Here is an 8,685-nt window from a genome sequence, read left to right on the forward strand (position 1 = left end):
ATTGAAAAGATGTCGTGTCCTAAGGACATTAAAGGTAGAAGAAGTTTCCTTGGTCATGTCGGTTTCTATAGGAGGTTCATTAAAGACTTCTCAAAAATTTCTAGGCCTCTGACTAATCTCTTACAGGAAGATGTTCCTTTTGTCTTTGATGATGATTTTGTAGAAGCATTTTAAATACTTAAGAAAGCTTTGATATCTACACCCATTGTTCACCCACCTGATTGGAATTTACCCTTTGAAATTATGTGTGATGCTAGTGATTATGTTGTAGGTGCTGCTCTAGGAAAAAGAGTTGATAAGAAATTAGTTATCCAATATGCTAGTAAAACTCTAGACAGTGCCCAAAGAAATTATGCTACTACTAAAAAATAATTTTTAGCAGCTGTATTTGCTTGTGATAAGTTCAGACCTTATATTGTTGATTCTAAAGTAACTGTTCACACTGATCATGCTGCTATTAAATATCTTTTGGAAAAGAAATATGCTAAACCTAGACTTATTAGATGGGTTCTCTTGCTACAAGAATTTGATTTGCATATTATTGATAAAAAGGGAGCTGAGAACCCCGTTACAGACAACTTGTCTAGGTTAGAGAATGTTCTTGATGACCCACTAGCTATAGATGATAGCTTTCCTAATGAACAATTAGTTGTCATAAATGCTTCTCATACTGCTCCATGGTATGTTGATTATGCCAATTACATTGTTGATAAATTTATACCACCTAGTTTCACATACCAGCAAAAGAAAAAGTTTTTTCTATGATTTAAGACATTACTTCTGGGATGACCCACGCCTTTATAAAGGAGTAGATGGTGTTATTAGGCGTTGTGTACCTAAGCATGAACAAGAACAGATCCTACACAAGTGTCACTCCGAGACTTAAGGAGGACACCATGCTGGAGATTGAACTGCACGTAAGGTATTGCAATCCGTTTTTATTGGCCTGCTCTCTGCAAGGATGCCCGTAAGTTTGTCTTGTCTTGTGATGAATGTCAAAGAATTGGTAATATTAGTAGGCGTTAAGAAATGCCTATGAATTATTCACTTGTTATTGAACCATTTGATGTTTGGGGCTTTGATTATATGGGACCGTTTCTTTCCTCTAATGGGTATACACATATTTTAGTTACCGTTGATTACGTTACTAAGTGGGTAGAAGCTATTCCAACTAGTAGTGATGATCATAACACCTCTATAAAGATGCTTAAAGAAGTTATTTTTCCGAGGTTTGGAGTCCCTAGATACTTAATGACTAATGGTGGTTCACATTTTATTCCTGGTGCTTTTCGTAAAATGCTTGCTAAGTATGATGTTAATCATAGAATTGCATCCCCATATCACCCATAGTCTAGTGGTCAAGTAGAACTGAGCAATAGAGAGCTTAAATTAATTTTGCAAAAGACTGTTAATAGATCTAGAAAGAATTGGTCCAAGAAACTTGATGATGCATTATGGGCCTATAGAACGGCATATAAAAATCCTATGGGTGTGTCTCCATATAAAATGGTTTATGGAAAAGCATGTCACTTACCTGTCGAACTAGAACATAAGGCATATTGGGCCATTAAAGAGCTCAACTATGACTTCAAACTTGCCGGTGAGAAGATACTTTTTGACATTAGCTCACTTGATGAATGGAGAACCCAGGCCTATGAGAATGCCAAGCTGTTTAAAGAAAAGGTTAAAAGATGGCCTGACAAAAGGATACAAAAACATGAGTTTAATGTAGGTGATTATGTATTGTTATACAACTCTCGTTTAAGATTTTCTGCAGGAAAACTCCTCTCGGTGGTCTAGGAGGTCTATCGTTTCGGTGCCATAAAAATCAACAACTTCGAAGGCACAAATCCGAGGGTGGTGAACGGTCAAAGAATCAAACATTATATCTCAGGTAATCCTATAAATGTTGAAACTAATGTTATTGAAACCGTAACCCCGGAGGAGTATATAAGGGACACCCTCCAGAATGTTTCAGCTTCCGAAAAGGAAGAGGTATGTGGTACGTTAAGTAAACCTACTCCAAAATAGTTCTAATTGAAATTTTTCTCCGTTTTGGAATATTTAAGAAAATAGGAAAATAAGAAGCAGTCCGGAAAGGACACAAGGCATCCACGAGGCTGGAGGGCGCGCCCTACCCCCTGGGTGCGCCCCCTACCTCGTGGGCACCTCGTGTGCCCTCCGGACTCCATTTTCTTGCACAATACTCTTTTTGGTCGGTAAAAATTCATTATATAATCTCCCGAAGGTTTTGACCACCGTACCACGTAAATATCTCATGTCTTTGTTTCGAGCTGTTTTTCCGACAGATCTAGATCACCATGATGTCATCAAGCGCCCCCAAGGAGAGGTTTTTTGAGAGGGTCATCAACCCCTACCTCGCGGAGGTGCTGCAACACCCTCAAATCATTGAGTTGCGTGAGGGGTTGCAGCACATCCGCGATGTTGAAGGACCAAGTAGGACCGGAAGCGTGGAGACAAGACTCGATGCAATGGAGCAACAAGTTTTCAAGTGCCAGGGGATGGTGGAATGCGGACTCGACACGAACCACATGATGATTGCGGAGTTCACCAACAATCACAAGCTGGATGCCAAGGACATTGGGGAGACCATCTTCAAGCTTCACGAGAAAATCGAGCACCTCCAAGCCCAGATCTATGACCTACAAAACCATAACTGTGAGTATGAATATATATTCAAGAGGATGAGTTTGGCTGCAGATTCGTGGATCCCGAAGACTCGATCATCCTTCTATGATGGTGAGCCTATGCCTTGGAAGATGGACGACAAGCCTACATCATCAACTACTCCATCATCAATACCACCAAAGGAGAACGGAGTTTCGGGTATGGGCACTCCCCTTGGCAACTGCCAAGCTTGGGGGAGTGCCCCGGTATCGTATCACCATCACACTTTTATCTTTATAGTTTTTCTTAGTTTTATCCTTTTGGTAATATCTTGATCTAGTAGAATAAAATTTTAGTATGATCTAGTTTTGAGTTTTGCTTTATGATCCTTCTATGTAATCGAGTTCGTGAGCTATATATATAATAAAGATTAGTTTTGAGTTAAGGGCTTGGTTATCTTGCTATGATCTTGAGGGAATAAAAGAGAAAGAATAAAAAGAAACACAAATATCATATTTATCTTATGGAGAGTAATGACTTCACATATAAAGAGTATGATGAATAAAAGTTGTTGAGAGTTGACAATCATAGTTTTGGTCATCGTTGCAATTAATAGGAAGTAATAAGGAAAGATAGGGCTTCACATATAAATATACTATCTTGGACATATTTTATGATTGTGAGCACTCATTAAAATATGACATGCTAAAAAGTTGATGTTGGACAAGGAAGACAATGTAATGGGTTATGCTTTCTTACATCCGAAATAATTTATATTGTCATGGATCATCCAACATGTTGAGCTTGCCTTTCCCCCACATGCTAGCCAAATTCTTTGAACCAAGTAGAGATACTACTTGTGCTTCCAAATATCCTCAAACCCAGTTTTGCCATGAGAGTCCACCATATCTACCTATGGATTGAGTAAGATCCTTCAAGTAAGTTGTCATTGTTGCAAGCAATAAAAATTGCTCTCTAAATATGTATGATTTATTAGTGTGGAGAAAATGAGCTTTATACGATCTTGTGATGTGGAAGAAATAAAAGCGACGGACTGCATAATAAAGGTCCATATCACAAGTGGCAATATAAAGTGACGTTCTTTTGCATTAAGATTTTGTGCATCCATCCATAAAAGCACATGACAACCTCTGCTTCCCTCTACGAAGGGCCTATCTTTTATTCTTGTCTTGTACTTTATACAAGAGTCATGGTGATCTTCACCTTTCCTTTTTACATTTTATCCTTTGGCAAGCACTGTGTGTTGGAAAGATCCTGATATATATAGCTAATTGGATGTGAGTTTTCATGAACTATTATCGTTGACATTACCCTTGAGGTAAAAGGTTGGGAGGCAAAACTATAAGCCCCTATCTTTCTCTATGTCCGATTAAAACTTCAGACCCATAAGTATTGCGTGAGTGTTAGCAATTGTGAAAGATTAAATGATAGTTGAGTATGTGGACTTGCTGAAAAGCTCTTATATTGACTCTTTTCGATGTTATGATAAATTGCAATTGCTTCAATGACTGAGATTATAGTTTGTTGGTTTTCAATGAAGTTTCTGATTCATACTTGAAATTGTGAATGAATTGTTACTTTAGCATAAGAAATCATATGACAATATATATATATATATATGTTGCTGTTATAAGTATGATCATGATGCCCTCATGTCCGTATTTTATTTTATCGACACCTCTATCTCTAAACATGTGGACATATTTTTCGATATTGGCCTCCGCTTGAGGACAAGCGAGGTCTAAGCTTGGGGGAGTTTATACGTCCATTTTGCATCATGCTTTTATATTGATATTTGTTGCATTATGGGCTGTTATTACAGATTATGTAACAATACTTAGGCCTATTCTCTCTTATTTTACAAGGTTTACATGAAGAGGGAGAATTTCGGCAGCTGGAATTTTGGGCTAGAAAAGGAGCAAATATTAGAGACCTATTCTGCACAACTCCAAAAGTCCTGAAACTCCACAGAAGTCAGTTTTAGAATATATAAAAAATATTAGGTGAAGGAAGCACCAGAGGGGGGCCACCCCCTGCCTCGTGGTCCCCCTGGCAGGCCTCCGATGCCCATCTTTGGCTATATGAAGTATTTTACCCTGGAAAAATTAGAAGCAAGCTCTCAGGACGAAACTCCACCACCAGTGTCGGATTTCGGGTTCCGGCAAAACCCTTGAGGTTCGAACACTGGGGTGCATACGAAGATCTCCCCCCTCTCAAGCTCGCACACTCAACGATCTCACGGCCTAGCTTGACGAACCCAAAGAACACGAGACACAAGATTTATATAGGTTCGGGCCACCGTTGTGGTGTAATACCCTACTCCAGTGTGGTGTGGTGGATTGCCTCTTCGGCTGAGGATGAAAAGTTACAAGGGAAGAACATCCTCCTAAGGAGAGGTGTTCTTGTGCTTGGTGAACTTGTGTGAGGCTAAGGATGGAATGGCTCCCATCCATGATCCGATCGATCCCCCTAGCTATGGTGGTGGCTAGTCCTATTTATTGAGGCCCTGGTTCTCTCCCAAATATTGAGCGGGAAGGGATCCCACAACGGCTAAATTCGAAGGGAGACAACTAGTACAAGTTATCCTGACAAAAGTTGTCTGCACCTGCCAAAGGCTCTAGTGGTGATGCCGTCTTGGGCTCCACGGTGACCTGTGTCCTGCCGTTCTGCTGGTCTTGGTCTTGTTGCACCGATATGGAAACCTTTGCCTGATGCCTTGGAACTCCTCACCTGCGCTTGCCTCCTTAGCACCAAAGAGGAAACAAGGACACTATGTGCGCTGACGGCCGCCTAGTCTTGATCGTCATGGCTTACATCATTGGAACCTCACGAGGTTCGCCTTGCCTTGATCTCTCCGCCCCTCACGAGCCAGCCTGGTGAGGCCGCCCCTGAGCAGGTCTTGCGTCGTCCGCCTTGTGAGGCTTGGCCCCTCGCGAGGGTCTTGGGTGTATGCTGGTGAAGATGGGCCGTACGGGGCTACTGGAGGAGCCACGCTGCGGGTCGCAGGCAGGCAACTCTGGGGACCCCCGTTCCCAGAACGCCGACAGTAGGCCCCGGGCCCAAGGCGCGCTTGGGCTTGGCTTCGAGGCAAATCGAAAGGGCAAGTGCGGAGTGCCACGGGCCCCAACAGCCTGCGGCCTTGGTCGACGCATGGCGACTGATTGGACGTGGGCGCCTCCGCTTTCCCATGCAGCCTCGGCAACTGCCCGACTTGACGGGTCCTCGCTGCATGTAGGAAAAAGATCATTATTACCTTAGATTGTGGAGGCCGACGGTTGGCCTCCTCTTGGCTATAAATGGGAAGTGGGGGACGGAGCCGCCATCACCCGTCTCTTCTTTGCGTCTTCCGCTTCTTCTTCCTTGCTCCACCGCCGTCAGCGACGCCCATGGTGCCTGTGAAGAGGCTCTCAGCCACAAAGAAGGGGAAAGCTCACCAGGAGGGGCCTGGCTCATCGCCGCCCAAGAGGGGGCGCGGTCGCCCCTGCAAGCACACTGCAACCCCCACAGCCGTGGTGGCGCCTCTTCGTGTGGTGGCAGCCGCCTAGGTCGTGGTAGCCCTGTTGAGGAGGTGAGGTGTGCCGTGGTTGCGCGGCCTCCCCGGCCGTGCTTCCACTCGGCGAAGGTGATGCCGGAGTTCATCGTGTGGTTGGAGAACCCGGCTGGCACCTAGCTTCAGCTCCCATGGTTCTTCATCGGCGAAATGCCGTCCGTAGGTTCGGGCAGTCTCTGGCTGCAGGCGGACGGGTGCTGTAGTAGGGCTTCATGGGTCTCGGTGGAGATCTCTGCCGCAGGCAACGCGGTCCTGGCCCGCGGCTGGCAGACATTCGCCCGCGCGCATGGGCTGGGCAGGCGGTGTGCCCTCCACTTCAAGTACAACGGCGATGCGACCCTCTTCGTGAGGGTGTTCGGGGAAGATGGTCGCCATGCCGGGTGCTGCCCCGAGGACAATGACAGCGACAAGGTGCTCGGCCTTGGCAATGGTAGTGAACAGGACGGAGGCGGGCCCTGCCATGTCTTGTCCAGCTACGGCGACTCTTCCTCTGGTGGCAGCTCCAGTAGCGGCGGCTACGACCAGCCGCCACGCCGCCACGCGCGCTTCGAAGGTGGCAGCGGGTCGGCTCGTCGCCGCGCTCTGGTGAAGCACGGGGAGGGGTCTAATTGAGCTTAGGATAGCGCCGCGAGCCCGTCCTCACGACCTGCCGTAGGAGCACGTCCTGCTTTTGTTTCGTTCTTCCTTTCCTTCCTGCATTAGATAAAGACAAGTATGGGGCCCCGTGGGGGCGTGCAACAAACTATGATTTCCGAACTGTTACGCTATGTTTATCATTCCTGTGCTGTGTTGCAATGTCATGATTTATGCAAGCACGTAGAATGACTTAGCTCGATGCACCTGAAGTAGACCCCGCTTCGCGAGACGCGCGTTTCTTCGTACCTGACGAGGAAGAACTGCGAAAATTTGCTAGGAGATCCGTACCTGGTCCACGTCACTGTAGCCTGCTGGCTAGTGCACATCACCTGCGCATGGCCACGTCCTAGCGCCTCGTGTCGCGGTACCCGAGGGGCATGGATCGAGGAGGGTGCGCCATCTTGCAACTCGAATGAGGGTGCCTCGCGAAAAACAGACAAAATGCTCACGAGGACCCGAGGGCCACCTGTCCAGCCCCCTCGCGAGGGACGCGAGAGAGGCTACATGCCAAACAAAGAACCGAAGGCAGAAACAGGGGCAGAAACGAAGGAATAAGATCAGCAAGTGCCACCGGAAAGAGAATTTCGATTAAAGAGGGGCAAGCCAACTGCAGAAAGCAAATGAAAAGCCGCGTCCGGCACCTAGTCTAGTCTTCTTGTCTTCTCATAAGCGTGGAGCTAAGTGCTTCCACTAGTCGTGGGAGGGAGCCCCCGAGGCCCGAGGGTGGCATTCCTGAGACTCTGGGGAGTGTACAGCCCCACTCATTATTACGTGAGAGTGTCACGAGCGGAGATTCTTCATAGGCACCGGGCCTTCCTTCACAGGTACCAGGCCTTGCTTCATGGGTAGAACTTCCTGAGGTGCTAGATGTTCCAGGCGTTCTGGATGGGGACCCCGTCCTGCGTCTCCAGGCGCGCGGTTCCAGGCCTAGAGACGTGGGCGACCCGATACGGGCCCTCCCACATGGGCAAGAGCTTGTGCAGCCCTTCCCTGGAGAGCACCCGCCTCAGGACAAGGTCACCTACCTCGAGCATCCTGGAGCGGACGCTGCGGCAGTGGTACCACCGCAGCGCCTGCTGGTACCTCGCAGCTCAGAGCTAGGCTTCGCGGCGGCGTTCCTCCCCCAGCATGAGATCTATCCCCTGCATGGAGTCCTACTGCGTTTCATCAAACGACAGGACCCGCGCGGAGCGATGCTTGACCTCGTGTGGGAGAACCACTTCTGCTCCGAAGACGAGAAAGAACGGGGTTTCGCCTGTCGGCCTAGTGGTGGTGGTGCCGATGGACCACAACATGGACTAGAGCTCGTCGTGCCAGCCCCTGTCGTAGGCCTCAAGCTTCTTCTTGAAGGTCTTGGTCTTGAGACCCCTCAGGACTTCCGCGTTGGAGCGTTTGGCTTGGCCGTTGCTCCTGGGGTGTGCCACGGAGGCATAGCAGATCTGCGTCCCAAGGTTAGCACAATATGTTTTGAAGAGATTGCTAGTGAATTGCGAACCGTTGTCGGTGATGACCCGATTAGGGACCCCAAATCGGCTCACAATGCCCTTGATGAACTTGACTGCTGACCCGGCCGGGTTGGTGCGGACGACTTCCACTTTCACCCACTTGGTGAACTTGTCGATGGCGACGTAGAGGTAGCGGTAACCTCCAGGCGCTTGAGGGAATGGACCCAGGACATCCAGCCCCCAGACCACGAACGGCCATGAGAGCAGGATAGTCTAGAGGCCCTGAGACGGGTGGTGGAATTGGCAAGCCTCGCAGGACTTCACCAGCTCGGCCGTGTCGTTGAGCGCTCTGGGCTAGTAGAACCCGCTGCGGAAAGCCTTGCCGACCAAGGTGCGCGATGACGA

This window comes from Triticum dicoccoides, chromosome 7A, assembly GCF_002162155.2.
Source record: "Triticum dicoccoides isolate Atlit2015 ecotype Zavitan chromosome 7A, WEW_v2.0, whole genome shotgun sequence".
In the NCBI taxonomy this organism is placed as follows: Eukaryota; Viridiplantae; Streptophyta; class Magnoliopsida; order Poales; family Poaceae; genus Triticum; species Triticum dicoccoides.